General features: G+C 39.7%; 1 protein-coding gene across 3 annotated transcripts in view; it reads right to left on the bottom strand.

Moving 5' to 3' along the window:
• Positions 1-21,091, bottom strand: part of LOC113070290 (zinc finger and BTB domain-containing protein 46-like) — an 81,506-nt gene extending 60,415 nt beyond the window's left edge. The window contains exon 1 of one of the 3 annotated variants that reach the window (XM_026243533.1): positions 20,880-21,091. The gene's annotated coding sequence lies outside the window, so the exon portion shown is untranslated. Of the gene's footprint in view, positions 1-10,600; positions 10,740-10,760; positions 11,028-20,879 lie in introns of those variants that run through there. The other 2 variants (XM_026243534.1, XM_026243532.1) reach the window with 2 other exon arrangements.
• Positions 21,092-22,073: the final 982 nt, after the last annotated feature.

Here is a 22,073-nt window from a genome sequence, read left to right as displayed (position 1 = left end):
GAAAATGAGTTTGTGCGGTGTAGTCTTCACATAGACACCTGCTTGGATAGCGTCGGCGATGTGTGTTGTGACACTGCAAACAGGAGGACTGCAAGGGGATTTTAAATTGAATGAATTCACTTGTGTGTCTTCATCTGACCATCCTCGCTGAGGGACTATTAAGAGCTGGGTTGAGAGGTTGATGACGAGCCTCGTTGCTGAGTGGGAGTCAAATTCCAGCACGATCTCCACCTCTTCCTTCTCTTTTGCTGTCTTTCATTCTCCCACTTATTTCTTCTTCTTTTTTTATGAGTGTACACTTGCACGCCCCCCCCCCCCCCCCCCCCCCCACACACACGCACACAGTCATCATTTCAAGTCCACCAAATGTTGCGCCGATGACTCCCTGAAGCTCGGCTGCCGCTCCTCACGAATCGACGACTCATCTTTAACACCTTCCTGGAGCTCGCGCCATGAGAGGTGTCACAACAAACCGGCGTTGTCACGCTGCACTGTGCCACAGCGTTCCTGTAAGCACACACTCCTGTGCACACACACACACCAACACACCATGCTGTGACAAGCCATTATCACAACAGGAAGGCTCATCACCGCCAGATCAGGTCCACGAATGCTAACTTCACACAATGATTCGCTAAATGTTGCATTTCATTTTTAAACAATAATAAAAAAAAAATTGTGTTGCACTTTTCAAGGTTTTATGCAGTCGTAATTAAATTTTTCGGGATGGACCAATGTTCATCCTTTCATCCACTTATTAAAAAGGCTGTATATATAAGGTATATAACACACACACACACACCCATCCAGAACGATAGATAGAATGACAGATAAAATGATACACAGAATGATAGATAGACAGTCAGAAAGAAGTACAGACTGATAGATAGATAGATAGATAGATAGATAGATAGATAGATAGATAGATAGATAGATAGATAGATAGATAGATAGATAGATAGATAGATAGAATGCTTACTCTCAAATTCTCTTTCTCTAAGGATTTCTTCAAAATGACATTTAACAGGCTTTTAAAATTCCAAAATTAAAACTAACACACGCACGCACACACACACACACAAACACACACACACAAACACGCACGCACACACGCACGCACAAACTCAAACATGTCCTGGCATGAGGTGTCTGTCAGGAAGCTAATTGTCATAATCAGGAACACTGGCTCATGTCAGTGACTCAGAGAGAAATAGAGAGAAAGAGAGAGAAAGAGAGAAAGAGAGAAAGCGAGAGAGGTGCAGGTGGACAGAAAGGAGGGGGTGTTTGTAGCGTGACTGCTGGGCTGTCAACAAAACATTGGCATGCTTCTGAAAGCCATCCGTACTGGATAACCCCTAACTAACAGCTCGCCAAAAACTAAACTGACAGGGACAGAACAGGAGGGGGTGGCAGAGAATGGAGACAGATACACGGTGAAAGAAAGAAATCACAGAGAGGAACGCGGCATCACCTCAAAGATTATTAATGATCTGTTGCCCCTCTTCAAATCTCTGATCAGGATATTAAAAAAAGACCATTTCTTGATCTATTTTCTTTATACTGTAGGTGTGTGATTTCTCTGCAACTAACTCCATAAAATTACACTTCAGAGAAGATTCCTGAACACTCTCCTGTCTGCCATTGGTCGGAGAAACATAGCCCCGCCCCCAACTCATGTCATTGGTTGAGCTGATGCTCAAACAAACAGTGCAATGTTTTGAAATCAGCTTAGAGCTGCAGTGTTTATGCTTTCCTGGGGAATTAACTTACAAATGCCTTCATTATAGTTGACTGTATATTAAGACAAGTTATTTCAACATCCAAAAGATTACATACTTCTCAAGTCCTTCACTGGCAACTATTGTGAGCAGCAGACAAGGAAAAAGCACTGGGAAAACACTTCATAAAGTGTTTGTAAAAACTGTTCCTTCCATCTGAGTGGTTACGGCATTGACTGGTTAGGATCTAACAGGTTGTGCTAACCAGCTTAACTAGAACTAGTCTGCACTTCCACTGATAATTAATAGAGCTCAACATTGAGGATTTTTCATTAAAAAAAAAAAAATATTGACCGTTGTCACTAATACCAACCTTAATTTAATTTTTTTATCAACATCATTTATGTGCCAGGACTTAGGAAACATATTTACATTTTTCATTTAGATTTTTCTTCACCAAAAATTATTGAATAAATAAATTGGACGAGGTGTTTAAATTTAGGATTAAATATTTGAATCAGTATAAATCTTTTTTTTTTTTTTTTTTTTTGCAAAACTTAAACTTACAAAATAAAACAGAAACATTTTTCTTTTTAAGTAAACATATCTTGTTTTAGGAATGGTCCTTAATGTCCTAATATCTTTACCAGTGAGCTCTATACTGACTTGTCTCTGTCACACAGGGGCATTTTCACACCTCCGTCTTCTCTCTGCTGAGGACTGGGGGGAGAAAATGAAGAGGAACACAACTGTGGCTATACTTAGTCGGTTTGACAATTTGTAATCACAACATGAGAAAAGAAAAACAAGTGAGCGACAGAGCAAGAAAAGAAAGAGAGAGAGAACGAGAGTCCACTATATCCGTGATCGTGTGGGTCGTACAAGTCTTACAACAGATTTAAAGGCATTTTATATTAACCCATAAAACACTATGCATCAACTTCCTCAAGGATGATATGACCCTACTAAATAATTCATCATCTGTAAGAGCTTCTTTTGTTTCACGTCTGATAATCAAGTTCAGCTTAACAATAGCCAGTGTTTTTACCCAGGCTTGTGTTGCCATGGTAACCACGAGTGTGTCCAAGAGTCGACCCTGTCACCAGACGCTTCGCTCCTGTCCCGTACTGTCCGTTTGTCACAGGACGCTCTGAATGGCAGCGAATGGCTCAGGTGTGACATGCTGAACCGCAGAGGCTAACGGTGCTCGATTAATAACGGCTGAGACATGCGTCCGATGTATAAGCTGCAGCACGCTGCGTGCGTGGAGGAATAGCAGGGCTAGCGTGTTGCTCTGGTGATCACCGCCCACCTCACAAACCTAATTTTAAAGAAAGTCACACATTCCCACATTGTGAGGTGGCGGTATCGAGTGTCCAACCAACACTTTCTCTGATCAACCCCTTGGGTGGGACGGGAGGGGGAGAGGGCCTTCATTTCTTTCCTTTCTTCTCATTTCGTTTAATGAAAGTAAAAAGGCCCATAAAATACTGTGATGGCACCTTAAGGTGCTATTATATAAAAATTATAGCTATATATATATATATATATATATATATATATATATATATATATATATATATATATAATATATATTTTTCTTTTCTTTTTTTTGTGTGTGTGTGCAAATGATGAAGTCAGTGGAGGCTGCCAGGAGGTCTGAAAATCTCAGAAAGAATAGAATAGAATAGAATAGAATAGAATAGAATAGAATAGAATAGAATAGAAGCTCACTAGAAAATTCAGAAGAATAAACATTTATTTTTGGACTTTATTTTATTAGATTTATGATTACAACTAGAAAATACAATTAAAAATTAAAAACCTTAATTCAGTCTTCTATAGCTGTTATTTTAAAGTAAACAGATCTTGTTTAAGGCATGTGCAGATATTTTTATTGAAAAACAAGCTTTTAAAAAATACTGATTAAGAAGTGGTAGTACCTTCTGACCCTAAACTTTCTCATTTCATCCTATAAAAATAAAAAGGCCCATAAAAATACTGTGATGGCACCTTGTGATTTAACCACAAATACATACAAAATAATTTTTTCAAATTATGATTTTTGAGGGTGCTAGGAGTTCTGGAAAATTCAGAATAGAATAGAATAGAATAGAATAGAATGATTTGACTAAACCCTAAAGTATTCACAAGCTAGCCCCTTCTTCCCTAACAACTGCAACCTATTTAATCTAGGAAGAAAAGGGAAATGGGGCTACTGAGGGCACACCTGTACCATTTCAAACACCCCTTTTTTAGGACTAACACACTGGATTGGGAAGGGCTAGAAAGCAGTTCTGGTGATCAGGGAGTCGAGCATGAAGGACACAGTCCATAACTGACTCACATCGTTCGCTGTACATTATTCAGACTGCAATTGTTGTGTATTGTCACAGAGGGCAAATCCAAGTTGCAATTGAAGCACTTTGACAACTGACAAGACGGAGAAAAATGACAGCGAAAATCGTCAGTTCACGCAACACGCCAGAGTACGAAGGCAGGATCCTGCCCGCGCAATCGCTTCCATCACATTTGAGAGTTTCCCTTATGAGACACTTATCTGTCCGCCACAAATGTACCTCTTCACCGTGATGAATATTTCATGTTCTGATGGCACTTTTAAGACAGAACTAATTAACGAAAACTAGTTGATCTGGCATACGTTAAATCAGTTCAATTAAAAGCATGCAGACAAACGCTACACGCTAATAGCAAGAGCAGAGGAATAATTGTATGTTGAGGGGGAAGTGCTGAATGTTAAACAGGGCCTGTTAACGGCACTTTAGCACTTGGCGATGAACTCCTCTCAGGATCACACCGACCCTTGATAATGGACTAATGCAGATTGGCACATCACACAATGCATTTGAATAAAACAGAGACCTGACATACAGTATCTACTGCCTGCTAAGCGATGAGGCAGTGCAGATCTGATAGACTGTGACAATGCACACTGAATTAAATCCAGTTGGGGATTTGGGAACATGAGCCATGAGCAACACAAACTCAAACCAACTTTGACTTTGGGTTTGGGAATTTTCAAAGCTCGCATTTAGACACAGCTCTACCGTCGAAGGTCTTGAAGAAAGGAAACCTTCGCCCTAACAATGATTGCAATGGCTTTCTGAAATTCACCAGCGAGGAGGAAAAGCGTTCTGTGGTATTGTGGGGTAAATGTGTTAGCGCTGGGAGTGTCTCCACCCTCCCTTAATGGTTAGCTCTTGGCAGACAAGATGGGATGAAAAAAGTATAGAGACAGACTAAACCATCTTCTGAAAAATAAACAGAGCTTTTTAGAGAAAAGTGGTATGGAAAGTGGACAACAGACGGTCCACGGAATCACCTGAGGCTTTCCTGTCTAAAACTGAGCGCTTAAATAAACCTCTTTTCCTTGTTTGCTCTATTGTTTTGGTCGTATCTCAATTGCTACTACTCGACACAAATGGTTTTCAGTGAAGAGCACATGGAGATTTTCTAAATTTGTTCAAATACATCCTTATATCCGAACTTAATATGCAGATACAGCTGTAAGGAAGCCATTTTTAGGTTGATTTCCTTGAAAAGTATAACACTACGTCTGTGTGGTACTTCAAAACACTTCTGTTTGTCTGAACGTCTCGACCAGACCGGCACAGCAACATTGACAGTTTGTCCAAACAATGGAACATCAGGGGTGTGAAAATAATTAGAAAATCATTTTTGTAATTCTGGTTGGCACAGAAATTACACACTTCGGGCTCCTCCTGCTCCTCAGGCGTTTCTCTATAAATGATCCTCGAGACAATTTCAAAAACTGTGATTTCAAGCTGTTTTGCCATGTAAAAATCATAGACGGTTGATTACTGGCTCAGTTAAATACAGGGGTTTGTTAACATCCTTAAACCTAATTGGGAACTGTGGTAATTGTGATGCTTAAATTGGCATTCACCACACTATATTGGAGTTTTATCATGAGTATACTACAAGTGGGCTACAATTAAATGCCCAACAAATCTGTTGTAAACCAAAATACTACATATCATCGCAAAACTAGACAGCTGAAAAGTCTGAAAAAGTAACTTTAACCACGTCAAATACCTTGAATGCGTGAAAGCATGCAAATAATCTGTTGGGATGAATGAATATTGTGCTGTATCATTATGTGTGTATATAAACGCTAGACTTGTTTCATAATCAGGGTTGCCAAGTCCGCAGTTTTCCTAATGATATGTACTACTATTAACTGTAGCCACAGGTAGAAATAGAAGACAAGCACCAAGAAGGAAAAGACTTCGCATCAGAACAAGACCTTTACAAATAATTCAAAATGAAGAATTACCTCCCACAAGGGATTTTGTTCAATACTAAGGTATGCTATTTATTTAAACAGACTTTGCAAGATCTGGCAACCCTGATCACACTTGTTAAAAATCAAATCAAATAAAGATGCCTTGTGCTAAAAGAGACAGTTGAGCAGCAGATTTGAATCTCTCAATCTGAGTGTGACGTCACATTTGTCACACTGACAAATGTGTGACACTACTGATGGAGAAACGGTAGTAACTGTCACAAGTACATGCCAGTGAGTTTCATATTTCATAACTGAACACTAGCATTCAGAGCTCAGCAGGGATGTGCATTAGATAAAGCCTACTCAGTTTAAAACCTTATTCACCATGTTTAAGGGGCTGAAGAGGATGAAGACGAGTATGGTTTTAACTGGTGAGGGTTAGCATAGCTCCCCGTGTGTAAACATCCTGTATTTAAGACCACGCGTGGTCAGAAAGTAAGCCAGAAACGACAGGGGCGAGGGTGTTGTATACAAGTTTGTGAGTGTGTGTGTTTGTTACTTTTTAAACTGAAAAGCAGGACTGGAATATGCTACGATTTAAGAACCGCCAAGCTGGACTGAATTTCACCAGTAGACAGGGGGGAAAAAAGAGAGAATTACCGATTATACAAGATGGACAGTCCAAGAGAGCGCAATGAGAAAAAGAAGAGGGGAAAAAAACGCAGAAACAAAAACCTCACAACCACATCCTCTTTTTCAGCCTAGGAGTGTAAAGCCCACTGCTAAGCGCTTGCCCAGGGTACGCTATCTCATTTCCAGGGGCTTTTTTTTTTCCGCTTGGTTTCTCCCCCAGGGCTTTCCACACAGCCCCCACTGAAATATTCACAAGGCACCTGAGGACACAGGTCTTTGTGGGGCAGTTCCAGGGAGGTCGGCTCCGGTTTAACCCACACACCGAGCGCCTAATCTAGGGGGATGAACACATCTAAGTGGCTGATGAGCACAGCTGTCACTCTATACACACACACACACACACACACACACACACGCAGGCCCCTAAACAGCTCTAGGGAGTGAAGCACACCTGTATGCATCTCCGCTCACACAAAAGAACTCCTAGCATGTTGTTAAGGGACGAGTTTGGTTGCACATCTGGTGTGAGGTTGTAAAAATGAAACAAAAAATTGAAACGCAACAATTGTGTTTTGAACAGTCATGTTTGTGTTCAGCTTTAAATATTGATGCGAGGCTTCATACGAGACACGTACTCTACAGATGTTTAATGTACAGTATTTATGAGTGTGTTTCTAAGCTGATGAATAGAATATCGGGCTTTGTGCGGTCTTTAAAGTGAGGGGGAGAAGCCGGTCCCCAGTGCTGGAGCAGGTTCATGCTTTCTAACCTGTTACCCACACAACACAGCCCACAGCCCGGGGAGAGCAGCCATCTTCCATACACTCCACCCACACACACACACATACACACTCAGCTGTGTGTCGTGTCACCCCCCACATCAGAACCCGTTCTCCACCACACACACACACTCATGGCCAGTTGAACTACCCCCTCTTTATCTGTTTCTCTATCCCTCTGCACCATCAGCCACCTCCTCCCCATATCGTGCCTTTCTGTGCAAATGTTCAGATTAACAAACGCAACCACCCTGAATAAACACCGCACTGCACTTTCTTGTCCAACTAACTGCCTGAACCTCCCTCAAGATACACTCGCACATCCACAAACATGTTAAACATGTATGCTTAAACATTATAGCAGTACAAATAATTCAAACAAACTCCAACATTGTGGATTTTCCCACATAAAATGGAATGCGCTGACATGCGTAACTCACCACAATAAAATAAAATATGTGGTTAAATACAAGTACAGTTCTTTTGGTATTGCGCTTTATACATTGTTTCAAAGCAACTTAATGCTCTATTGTGCTTGATTTAATGTACCATCTACGTCGTTGAGCTCTTTAATCATTCACATTTTTTCATAGGACTCAATGTAATGCCGTACCAGGTGCGCTACAGAGTAAGTTTACGATATCAAAAAAGTCATGTAGAGCTTATTATGTGATGCAAATGTCACAATTATTAGTTTGCACTATCGGAAAAGTGTTTTGAGGTCATAACATAGTATTGTGTAAGGAACCATGTTAAATAATCAATAAAGCACCTGTTATAAATAATTTGTGTGAAAAGGAATAAAAGTTATTGGCGTTTTACTGCCACTAGTGTTCATTTCGTTAAATTATTCTCTGTGGTAATGGACAGCAAGCCAACAGTAGAGTTTAACTTGTGTTTAATATTCTTTAAACAGCTTATTAAGTGATGAGTGAGGGCAGGTATGATATTTCGACTTCATTAAAGCAGTTCCTAGAACACAGTGCTATCTTTACTCTTATTTCGGCCCCTCTCTTCCCTTTACCCCACGCAGTAGGAACCAGCTCCCCTCCCCTGCTTTCTGTTGACACAATACAGTCACACCTGTGTGGAAGTCAATATGCTTAGAGGACCAGAGCCCCCCTCCTGCCTCAAATGTTCTCCCACTTATACACACACACACACACACACGGATTCTCCATGAAACAAAAACACCTGGACATGACCCTGACACACAACACCAACACTGCCCTCTAGAATGAGAGCTCTTGCTAAAGAATAGGCTACACAAATACAGTGTGTACATTGCGCTCAATGGGAATCAAGGCCCTGGAGACGTTCGCACCATGCTTAACCAGACGCGCTCCAGGAATCACTATACTTTCATCTGAAAGAATAAGAGTTAGATAGTGCTTCTCATTATAATTATGTGGAGTATCTACACATTTTCTAGTCACGTGAAAAGAATGAAAGCAAAGAAGAGATCCCATTTTAGTGCTTAATAACAGATTGAAACTATCAGAGAAATGAACAAATAAAATGACCGCATGAGAATATAACAAATAACAAGTCCAGTACATGCAGTCATTAAATGATTCTAGGCTACCTTAAAATTACTGTTTTCCATCCCAGGAGAGACAGAGAGAGAGAGAGAGAGAGAGAGAGAGAGAGAGAGAGAGGTCAGGTTGTTCTGCTACAACAGACACCTGCCAGCAACGTCAGGCACGCACACACACACACACACACACACACACACACACACACACACACACACACACACACTACCAACATCAAGACACATTAAAATCTGTATATCTACAATAGTATAAATATTGCCATTGGCATGTTAATTAACTCATTATTCAAAAACTAAGGTCATGAGGGTCAGAGAGGAGGAGAAAACCTATAAAGTGATTGGCAAAGGATGCTGTCATGTTTCCACTGGCTTCATTCTGTGTAGATGGGCAAGAGGACAGTTCCTTACATAACCACATCTTCTGCTCAACTGACTCATATTTGCACTGTGGACAGTTACAATGCAATAAATACATGAATGTAATTTTAAAAAGCGTGACTATTAAAATCATTTACGTCCTTATGTGTGGTAATATGAATAACCGTGTATATTATATTAAGTTGAATAACCGTGGCTAATTTCATACTTAAATGCGCTGATTAGTAACATTTATGATTTTTAACCGTCTGGATTCGACATATTCGCCTGTACAGTCACAAATATTTCCAACTGACCAATCAGAATCGGGTGCACCTGTAGCAAACAAGAGCCAGCACGCCGCGAACAGGCGTCATTATAATCAATAGAGAGTGTTATATTATTTTGACAGACGCGCTGAATGATACATTGTGGCGCGTAACGCTCGACTCAAATGTATCAATTCAGAGACGCGCGTTCGAATTCATTGTTGACGTTTATGTGTAAACCCGCTGATGTTCCGCCGTCGGCGAGTCAAACAAGTGGGGTCGCTCCCCTTAAAACCAACCCGTGAGCGAGGAGAAAATGGAGGAAGACGGAACTGACCAGCTTTAAGGGGGCAGACGGGGGAAAAACGAGACAATAACCCGAGGAGCAGCGCTTGTGTCACCTAACGCTTCCCTCAGCGAACACCCGAATATACTCCGCTCCCCTCAAGTTGACGGAAGTGTTAGGCGCCAAGTCCATGGATTCAATTATGCAGGGCATAAAATAATAAAAAGTGAGTAAAAAATAAATAAAACCCCACTTCCCTTTTTCTGGTAGTAGGTTTAGGGTGTTGACGCAGCAGAAATTTCCAGCTGGAGAAATTCCCCTTTTGGAGGTTAAATGAGGGGAGGAGAGTGTGGGGTTAAACCATTGACTGTCAAAGCTGAGCTTTTCATTTAAATACCACCACCACATGCACTGACCCCCAAACGACATGATGTTAGGATTAAAACTTACGGCAAATGTTATAATATAAATAGTATTAAGCTCCTAATGGTGAAATATGAAGTAACGCGCGTTCAAAAGGTTGACAAGACAAAAAGGAAAGTCTCCCATCACTCCAATAAAACTCTATCCTGAATGAATGACTGCACATCTGACAGCTGTTCGCAGCGCGTGCATCATCTGTCATGAACATGTTCTCACCTGGAGACGTCAAACAGGTTGCTGTCACGCAGTCTACTCCAGTGACGTGTAAAAGAACACAAACGCACCGGCATCGGGGAAACTCGCAACTTACCTGAATACCTGTGCTGAGGCGCGAGCTCATGACTCTGTCATACATCCAGATAGATGACAAGTCGAGTATGAGTGTAAAAGCGCTGAGACTGAAGCCTGTGCGGTGGTCAGGAGGGAGGAAGTGCTGTTAGAGAGAGTGTGGAAAGGTGAGAGAGGCATACCTGTTAACCCATGAGTTCTGGGTGCGCGAGATGTCGATGCGTCGGAGCTCCAGTATTTCGCTCGTGGCAGGTTTGAGAGAGTGAGCACGTCAACAATGTCAGCAGTCAGCTGGGAGACGCGTGTGTGTCGGTCAGTGTAATTCCCCTGCTCGCTGTCTCCCTCTCTCCACGCTCGTCTTTTTCTATGATTCTCCCTCCCCTGCCTTTCCGTGTCTCGGTATCAGGAACCAGCCTCCCCCTCTGTCTCTCTCTCTCTAGCTCTCTCTCTCTCTCCACTGAGAGTCAAATACAGGAAATGAGGCAACATAAACGCTCGCATTCACCATCAAACCCTGACCCTGGACAGCTCCAGCTGAACTCATACAGCTATGAAGCCTCCAGGTCAGCTGAATGTACAGAGGGCAACACCTTGTTAATAAAGATGCTTGGCGTACCAATAAGACAGGTGGAAAACGGGTGAATTAATTTCAACATTGTTTTTTAATCAATATTTATCTTTTGTCTTAACTAGTTCGCTTAAAAAGTCTATACACACACACGTGTGAGTGAGTGTATGCATGCATATATATTTTTTTGTTACACTACATTAGGTTTAGTCATTTAGCAGATTTTTTTTATCCAAAGCGACTTACAAATGAGTGATCAGTGATATAAGTGCTATAACAAGTCTTAACTTGACACAGTACACATAGCAAGGTTTTTAAAATCATATAATAAAGACAAAGAAAACGAAAAAAAAAAATCTAGTGTTAGAGCAGAGGCCTTTTTTGCTTTTGTTAATTGTAGGCCTATAATAAATAAAAAATATAACAAATAGTTATAATACAAAAAGATTAAAGAAGCTAGTGTTAGTTCCTTTTTTAAAGAAAACAAGCTGTTAGTAAATAGAGTGCAAGTTTTAAAGAATAGAATTAGAAAAGAGTGCTAGACTCAGACTCAGGTCAAATAAAGACGGAAGAGATGTGCTTTTCAATGTTGCTATTCAATAAACTTTATCTCTTCACTAGTTTACTTAAAAAGTCTGCATTCTTATTTATGTACATGACATTTAAATATAAAACTGTGACTGATTTGTTTTATTCTTAGTCAACTTTTCATGAACTAGTTTGCCTAAAACTCTGCATGTATAGGCCTACTTCCTATATTATTTTATATGATCTAACAAAATATAATATCTATACACACATACATGCATATTTCACAATACACAATACATAATATATTTTATAATACATGTTGGAATGTTATTTTAGCTGTTGCAACAATTATTGTCCTACACCTTACTCCTTTTTTCAGTCTCTCACTCTCTTATTGTTTTAGCTATAGCTCGTTTAAAAATAGTTTCGTCTGCTAGAGCTCCGTTTAAAACGAGTGTGCAGTTCATATAAGGGATGTGCTGGTTTTTCCCGTGGGTACTGCTGAATTTGCATGAGGGAGCGTCTGTGCGCAAGGCGCGTGTAGGCGTGAGCGAGCGGCTGCTTCACGCTTTTGTCCACTGTGCGCGTCCTCGAGAGCGTGAGAGTGACACGCGCCCCCTAGTGACGAGAACGGCGCGTCGAATTCACCAGATAGGGACAAGATAGGGAACGCTCTCAATATTCTCAATTTGTGTGAAAGGTGTCACCTGCCTACTTATGCAAATCACTGGAGACGTGGTTAGTTTTCCTCATTTTGCATATTCTTACAGATGCATTCAGATCTGCATGGCTCACCTTTACATTCCAGTTTTTGTTATGATAATGCTGTCCCTCACCTCTTAATCTGAGATGCAGCAGTCAGGCCATTTTGTACTGCACATGTGCACGTTTCAGAGCTTTGGCCGGATCATGAAAATGTGTCAGGCGGGGTTTGTGTGTGTGTGGATTGTGTGGATTAAACCCATTGACCTGTGGCACGGTTCCTGTTTTAGGCTCCTGTGCACGCGTGTAATACTGATGTTCTTTAGCCACTCTCCGCGTCTGCAATCCGTGTCAGCATCAAGCTGCTTTTCTCCTTTGCTCTATCCGTCTGCCTGTCCATGTACGCCAAAGGCGGTCTGCCAATCTGCCTGACAAAACAGTCTGCCTGATTACGCCCCTTTTATCCTGCCACCTTTTAAACACCGTCCCCCTCCATCCAGCATGGGGCTCAAACTTCATTAGCCCTCTTACGTATTTATTCATTCAATGCATGAACACTCATCTAAGCCGGACCAGAGGGACAAGGGCCAAGAAAGGCCTTGCACACACATAACCATAGGGAAGTGACCAGATAACATTATTTTTCAAAACCTCTCAACAAATATGCTCAGACAGTCCTGCTAGCACTAAAAACTCTATGCTAAGAAACTCTTCTTTTACTAATTACCTTGTGAAAAAGAACACCTTTTGATTTGAGTAGCCTGCATGTACTTTAGTATGTTATTAAAAAAGTACTTAAGATTTGAAGTACTCTCCGAATTCATGAGTGTAGGTATTATATTGCAGGCTTATATTGCAACTTTGCTATTTAGGCCACTAAAACACATTTCAATTAATCAGTACACTCAAACACATGTACACACAGATCGTAGATGCATAAGGAAAAGAAAACACTCCCATAAACGCCAGCACAGGAAACGAGAACGGCAGAAGTGATGAGATGTGTTTGAACCATGACAACTGGAGGAGAAACATAAATAGCATTCTTAAAAACTTTCTGAAGTCTGAAATTAATTGTCTTTACTCTGGCCCCCTGCTGCGAAGCTCAATAATCGTTCACGTCAAACAAGCAGGCGCAGAATATATATAAACACAAACTGTCATAAAAATAGCACGGTTGGATTTCAAAGCACCGTCCCCCCACCTTTCACTATCAATTTGCCAGCGAGCTGAATAGTGCTCCGTTTCTGCCAGTCTGTCAGTGGATGTGAAGGGAGACCAGGTGTGTGTCTGTTCTATTCAGCGACGCTGCGGTTTTCTATGAGGAGCTCAGAGACGAGGTGTCCATCTGAAGGTGCAATGTGACGATAATGGTAGCTGACGAAAACCAAAACCGACTTCTACACTAGCACACACTCTAAAAACACCTCACATAACAAACAAATAAACAAAGAAAAAACACAACAGAAAGACAGCAAAACAATGACACCTTCATAGACATCAATGGGTGAATGGAAAACAGGGGGGATAGACTGCGGAAAGGGAAGTGAGAGTGAGATGTTTTGTACTGTAGACTAGATACAATGACAGACTATCCAACAAGATAACAGCTCTTAGATGTCTGTGTGTCCATCATCATCTAGTCTGGTCAAGTCTAATCTTTTCAGTTTGGAGCAGTGTTCATCACAGAGATTTTGCTGCAGACTCTGGTTCACGTAAGGGGTTAGTTCGATTGGTTGGTTTGTTGTGTGTGAACCAGCAAACCAGTCTGTTTTGAAACGTTAAGATGGCGCACAATAAATTTGGACTCAACAATCTGGCTTAATTTGGTGAACCGCCGTTGATGATGTTTTAGTCTGTTTAGGCCCGAAACAGTAACTGAGTTCCAAACACGATAAATGTTCTGAATGTTCGTTCCAATCTGAAGTTATTAAAATGGGGAAAGCACCAAAATTTTAGCTGTGACAATGATCTGCCGAAATATGTTATTTGTATCATTCTCCCTCAAGTCATCGTCACTGTGCGATGTGACGCTCCATTCAGTGGCTGCATCCGAAAGATGCTGCCTTCGGAGGATGCATTCCAAGGTAGGAAGGCATCAAGGCACGTCCGAATCCAAAGTAAGCTTCACGTCCTGTCTCATGAGATACCAAAGGGCATAAAAATTAGCTCATCTTCACGTTATATGAATTTGCAGGGCAAAGTTCACTATAACAAAACTTGTTAATGTGTCGAAATTTGCATGAGCTTGCATTTCTGGTCTGCATTACGTTCTCAGTGTTGCCACAAGGGGCACTATTATTATTTATAAACATCGGTTCATGGGTTCACTCAGATCTACCCCTAGTGGCAAGCCATGGAAATTTCAAAAAGTTTTGAAACAGTTATGCTGTAACGAAACCTTGTTGACTGAAATCATTTAATTCTCAAAGAACATGGAACATGCTTTTATAAAGGGAAAGTTCACCCAGAAATGAAAATTACCCCATCATTTACCCCCAATCCATCTTAGGTGTATATTACTTCTTTCAGACGTATAAAATCAGAGTTATATAAAAAATGTAAAGGCTCTCTAAGCCTTATAATGAGAGTGAATGGTTGTCGAAACTTTTAAGTCCAATAAAGTGCATTCACCCATCATAAAAAGTGCTCCACATAGCTAAGGGGTGTTAATAAAGCCTTCTGAAGAGAAGCGATGCATTTGTGTAAGAAAAATGTCCATATTTAAAGCTTTATAAACTATAATCTTTAGCTTCCGTTAACTCTCGCATGCGTGTTCACAAGAGTGGCGTTCCAGCAGATGACGCAGGACATAAGCTCTGGTGAGAATATGCTGATCTCGCAAGAACCAAGTTTTGTTTACACACAAGGAAAACCAGTCTCCTCTTGGCTTATATGTGCAGCACTTCATGTGGAGCACTTTTTATGATGGATGGATGCACTTTATTGGACTTCAAAATCTCAACACCCATTCACTGCCATTATAAAGCTTGGAAGAGTCATATACATCAATGATTTGAGGGGGAGTAAATCATGGGGTAATTTGCATTTTTGGGTGAACTATCACTTTTGAAACGGTCACAAAGTAAATTTGAAACCAAATGTAAAACCCAGTAGTTCTGGACTCCACAGAAACTGCCAACTTGCATTGTTTCTTTCAAAGAGACATAAGTCAAATAAGCTTATACCTTCTAGAGTCTAGAGTCTTACCAAGTTAGTTTAGTTGTGGATAATACTCATGATGGTGCTCACGTTGATAACACAAAGGTAGCCTAGGGGAAATAAGCCCCACAGGTGGAAGGGGGTGTAATAAAACTGTTTAAAACCAAACAATCGAACCAAGTGTGCAAACTGCCCTAGACTCGCTCAGTTGAAACAAGTTTTTTTTTTTACTACAGTCAGAGCCCTTCATGTTAGAGACGGACTGTGCTGAACTCGGGCTTCTCTCCTCTCTCTTCCCACTCCGCCCACTCCATTTCCTCTTCTTCTCTCATTTCTTTTGTAGCATGAATGGCCTTGGCTGACCATCACTAACCACCCCCCTCACTGCCAACCACTTCTGCCCCTGCCCGCCTCAGAAATCACTCAAGGCCCTCTCTCTCTCTCTCTCTCTGCTCTCTTGCTCCTTTTCTACTCGGTTCTTTGCAGCCAGGGGTGACCTTCCCCAGCTTACAAGCATAGACTGAAGGCTCGCCTCCTGTTGAGCTTTAACAAGCTCCTATCTTCTCTTTCCTTTTCTCTCGTTCACTCTCAGTGTTTTAGAAACAGAAAAACGAAAGCGAACCAAACCACTGTTCCCTAACTCTTGTAGCTGTCTCTCTCTCCGCCTTACTCTCTCTGTACTTGTAGGGGGGAGTATTAGAATACAAAATGACCTTCTCTTCCCCCGAAGCAAAAACATCATCTTGTTGCAGAGGTCACCCTCCTGATACAGCTCTCCAGGTTGGAACACTATATTGCTTGTTTTAATGATGTCAGGGAACACACAAAGCTTCCAGGAAATCTCTTCCCCCTTTTCTCTTTTCTTTTGAAATACTAAAACCCTTCCTTCATTTCCTTCAGGCCTTCATGTTGAGATAAAGCCTTTCCCATTCCTAAATATAAAGATAAATTCCTTTATAAAGATAATATAATAATATATAATAAATATATATAATAAAAACAGTAATACTGTGAAATACATTTACAATAAGCGGTTTTCTATTTAAAAATGTCTAAGATTTAAAATGTATTCTTTTGAGGGTGATCCTGAATCACAATTTTTTTTCTCACAAAAATATAACACAACATAACTGTTTTCAACATTGATAAAAAAAAAACAAAAAAAAAAAAAAAACACGGAAAAGCTTATTAGAATGATTTTTGAATGGATTAATGGAAAATGGAAAAAATTCAGCTTTGTCATTACTTAAAATTAAAATACATTCCAAATACATAAAAAACGGTTATTTTAATTTGTAATAACTTATCTTTAAATGCAGGATTGGAGATCTTTAAAAAAAAAAGATATATAAAATTATATATATAAATATATATAAATAAATAAAAAATATGTACAAAGACAAGCATCTAAAACCATTTTTGAGCTCCATGTTGCTCTTCACTGCTATTTCAACATTTATACTCCCAGGAGTGGTTTGAAGATCCAGCGAGAGCTGTTTGTGTTTATATGAGGGGGAGGAAAGGGTTAATCCCTTAACGTTGCTTTCTGCTTTAACAGAGCAGCAAGCCATTTAGTTTGACCTTACCTGACCTTTAGGGGCCATGACACACTCCCACACCAGAACAAATTACCCCTGACCTCACAGGGAAGGGGCAGTGCTCGGCCACGAGGGTGCTCAGGTCATCAGCTCTGGGCTGCACAGTAACTACAATACAGTCTACACGAACACAGTGTGTGCTTGTGTGTGCTGCTCAGGAAATCAATGCATTGTGTATCCGTTCATTAGACAATACAAATGCATTCCAGGATCTAAAGAGCGCAGTTTCATGTGTTTTTTCTTTGATGCCCCAGGGTGATTTCCAAACAAAGTATTTTCCAGGACTTGATTTTACAGTGTGGTTGCATGTAGAAAAACATTTAGGGGTAAGAGGAACTGATGTCAGTAAAAGCCCAGAAACATTTTCAGACGCAGGCTTTTTTTACCCTACAAAACGTGTAATTTACAGGGAAACACCTTTGTGACGTAGCTGTGAAGAGCTTCCTCCAGCATCCACTGCCATCCCTGTTGTGTCCAGCTTTCCTCATAATTCTCCTCTCACTTTCTCCCTCATTGCTTCACTCATTTCCTGTATGGGTGAATCTCACTGAACCAAGTCTGCATCATGTTTCTCCCCAAAATTTGAACGTGTCTGGACATTACCCAGTTTGTGCCAGGGACATCAAATCATGTGACTGGTTGAGAAATGGTGTTATCACATTTCTAAGCAATTGAAACTGCGATTTTTGAATGATAAAACTGAAAATACCAGATGTGGAGAATAGACTTGGGCTAAATGGGCTGTTTTGACTTGCACTAGAAAGCAACCATCCAGAATACTATACTCTAGCAACCATTTTAGTAACGAGAGTAAAAGATAAACTAATGAAGACAAGATCTCAGATCTGAATATGTGTGGACGTTTACAGTGTTTATCTCTCAATTGCTTCTCAACGGTGGTCTTATTACTGTAAAACAGTTTTTATTGTGGTACAGTAAAAAACTATAATACTATGATGTAAAAATACTTTACAGGTCAAATAAGAGTTTTAATATTTTTTGCTATTACTGTAATGAGAATATTGTTAATCCTTTTTAATTTAGTAGATGTCACAATAAAAAAATACACTAATGGTCTTAATATCATATCATAACTGTATTTCTTTATATTTAAGGATGCCCTTGTAAAAAAAGTAATATATTTAAAATACATGTATTGCATATTAAGTATAGTTAAACTCTATTAACATATTTACAGATAACAGATAACTCGAGACAAACTGATATAAAAAATTATAATTCAACTTTATTTGGCATACTGCTTGTGCACAATGCACAATTCTTAATATTAAGTCTAAAATGTGTTTTAATGTCATATATTTCAAATGCATATAAGTATATTTATTTTTCACTAGGGTGAAATATGACTTTTCTTTCTCTCTTCCTCCACTTCCACTCCCTCACAGCCTACTCCTCCTCTTCTCAAGCTGTTCATCTATTGGGGAGGATTTGTTTGTTTAATTTGTTTTTTTCTTCTTTTTCGCCATAATCATCTGACGACGCGTTTCCACACTAGCGAGGTGGAGGCCTATGTGTGTCTGAGCAGCGGTTAATGTAAGAGGACAGGCCCCCAGCCTCTGCCGCGAGAGAAAGGAGGAGAAGAGTGCAGAAAAACTGATAAGCACTCTTGCTTTTTGTATCTTGGTCTTTTTCTTCCTCCCTCTCGCACTAAGGGATATGTACTGGCACCGGAGCCTGTGATGTCACTGCTAGTAGGTGTTTAAGCAGCTTACTAACATGAGAGGAAGAAAGAGAAAAAGAGAGAGCACACAGCGTGGGTTGAAAGGGTAGGGGCATGTGCAGATGCTGTATGTGGGTATGTGCTCGGTGGAGGATGGTGTGTGTCAGAAGGGCAGATTCATGTATCCGGGAGTGACTGTTCTTAGGCCATGAATGTGTGTGAGAGTTGCTGACACACAGAGATTGAAGAAGTGATTAGTGCTGTTGGCTAGTCGAAGAATCACTCTTACTCTTCCTTATACTTACAGTAGGGCTGATGATCAAACAAACCTCAAAAGTTATTTTCACACCAATTAAGGCCAAAACTAAAACGGTAACTTTAAAGTGTAAAGTGTTCTGATTATATAAGTATAAGGAAGTCCAAACTTTCAGAATGACTGTTTTCCAGCTAATGAAGGATAATAACATTGACAGCCAATCAGAATGCAGTTATAATTCTAAGATTACAAGATTACAAGTCATAATTTTTTTAGAATTATAATAATAAAGTAGTACCATTATATGATTAAAGTCGTGCAATTTTAAGAATAAATTAAAAATTACGAGAATAAAGTCGTAGCAATATGAGACTAAATTCGTAATATTTGAGAATAAAGTCTTAGCCATATGAGATCAGAGTCGTAATATTTTCTAAAGTAAAAATAGAGTGTATATTAAATTATTATATTACAGTGTTCCTGTGGCTCAGTGTTAGCAGTCTAAAAGGTTGTGGGTTTGATTCCCAGGGAGCACATGTTAGGTAAAAATTTTTTATCCTGAGTGCACTGTAAGTTGCTTTGGATAAAAGTGTCTGCTAAAATGCATTTGGAGAATAAAGTTGTAGCATTAAGAGATTGAATTTTGAGAATTACGTAAAAATTATAAGAATAAAGTAATAGTAAAATTGCGGCAATATGAGATTAATCTCTGTAATATTTTGAGAATAAAGTAGTATATTGTGTGAATACATTGAATTAATCTGAAAATTACACCACCTACTCCACAAATAACGTCTGTGGCGTCCAACCCTTTATTCTTCACGCTTTTTAACAAAACATCAATAAAAACGTTCTAAAAGTTGAAGTAAGAATGCAATGAAAACTGCAATTTGGAGCTTCAACCTGTTGGCTCCCACTGAAGTCCATTATATGGAGAAAAATCCTGGAATATTTTATTTAGAAACCTTAATTTATTTGCGACTGTAGAAAAAAAGACGAACATCTTGGATGACAAGAGGGTGAGTAAAATATTAGTAATTTTTTATTCTGAAAGTGAATCTTTAATCTCATATTTCTGCAACTCTTTTCTCAAAATATTATGACTTTAATCTCGTAATTATTTTTTTACATGGTGCTAAAACACCGTCATAGTAAAGGGACAGTTCACCCAAAAATGAAAATTATGGCATCATTTACACCCCTTCAAAGTGTTCCAAACCCGTATGAATTTCTTTCATCTGTTGAACACAAGAGAAGATATTCTGAAAAACGCTGGTAACCAAACAGTTGCTGGTAGCCATTGACTCCCATTAGATGGCTTTTTTTTTTTTTATTCATACGAGTTTGAAATTACATGAGGGTGAGTAAATGATGACAGAATTTAAATTTTAGGGTGGACTATCTCTTTAATATAGTTTAGGCTTTAACAGTAGGTAAACTTGAAAGAAAACTCAAAGTGTGCAACATGTTGAGAAGGGGTGTGTTATTACATTTATAAACGATCGGAATTCAATTTTTCCATGGACTTATATATAAGGATCAGAATATGATAGAAAGTTATATTTAATACAATTTCAATTCAGAAATGTATGAATATTTGGGAATATATTTCTTTGTGTCTGGCTGGTTGTTTCGTGAAATTCATGAAGACAAGATCCATAGTGAAGGTGTCAGAGTGACAGATTACACACTTAAGGAGGGTTAAACAGAGACTCCAGCTGGGATGGATCGTGTGTGTGTGTGTGTGTGTGTGTTTGTAATGATGAGTGATTTAAGGCCCATGTCTTATGCAAGAAGACCCACCCTAATAATTTCCACAGTCTCACAGGATGGAATGGGTTAATGGACGCCAAGGGAGAGGCATCATGGGAAGGCGTGGGATGCTCTATCCGTCCGGCCTGTTTTGCGGCTAGAAAGAAAAGTGAGGTCAGAAGAGGAGGAGTTAAGGGGAAACAGCAATAGAGAGAATAGAGGGAGGGAAAGAACATAATTGAAGGGTAGGGCTGATGAAGACACAAGAGGAGTTTCAGCATCATCTAAACAATGTATTTACAATAAATCATTTAGCAGAAGCTTTTATCCAAAGAGACTTACAAATGAGAACAACAGAAGCAATCGGACCAACAAGAGAGCTAGAGATGCATGGGCTTTGTAAGGTTTTAACAGAAATACAAACGGATTGTCTGCACACTGATATAACTGCTCTATGAAAATCATTTATTGCAACGTTTCGACCATCAGGTCTTCGTCAGGCTCACTTTAGGCTTCAACGGTGCTCGTCAGAAACCTATGAATACCTAAGTTCATTGTTTTATGCAGTCTATGGTTCACATGCCAAGATAAAGATAGTGCTAGGCCTGGACAGAACATATTTACTGCGCTGATTCTGATTCCATTGAATGGACAGAAGCATGCACATTTTAAATGGAGCATTGTACAACACTCGCATTGGTGACGGAAAGGGTATTCAAATTAGCCAAAATAAAAAATAAACAAACTCAAAATGGACAAAGAATGGGAGGAATATTATGAAGGACAGGCGTTATAGTTATATGGATATCTGGTGCTTTCACATAAGCATGCTTTCATGTAAGTCTGGGGAAAATGCAGCAAATATTATAAACAGCAGTTGTGCTTGAACGATCTTTTCTCTCAGAAGGAAAACAGCATGTTTCTATAAACCAAATATCATTTAGGTTTTCCAAATGAGATGAAATATCCTTCTGAAATGAATATGTTCTAGACCAGACTACCCAAGTGTAAATGTATAGAACCGTACATAACTTGGGATGCAGGATTTTCCACACATGTGATCAAATGTCAGGTGATGACATTGATTTGAGGAATTATTCATGTCTGTAGCACAAAGTGAGGGAGCAGTTACACACCAAAACACAGTATTTTTTAGGGGTTATGTTCAGTTCCATACCCCTGAGTCTGAACCAGGTACATCAAGTGAAACAGAAGAGCAAGTCTTTGTTTTCTCTCCTCCAGATG

The sequence above is a fragment of the Carassius auratus genome, unplaced genomic scaffold, assembly GCF_003368295.1.
Source record: "Carassius auratus strain Wakin unplaced genomic scaffold, ASM336829v1 scaf_tig00003633, whole genome shotgun sequence".
Classification (NCBI taxonomy): Eukaryota; Metazoa; Chordata; class Actinopteri; order Cypriniformes; family Cyprinidae; genus Carassius; species Carassius auratus.
This window is presented reverse-complemented; position numbering and strand designations above follow the sequence as displayed.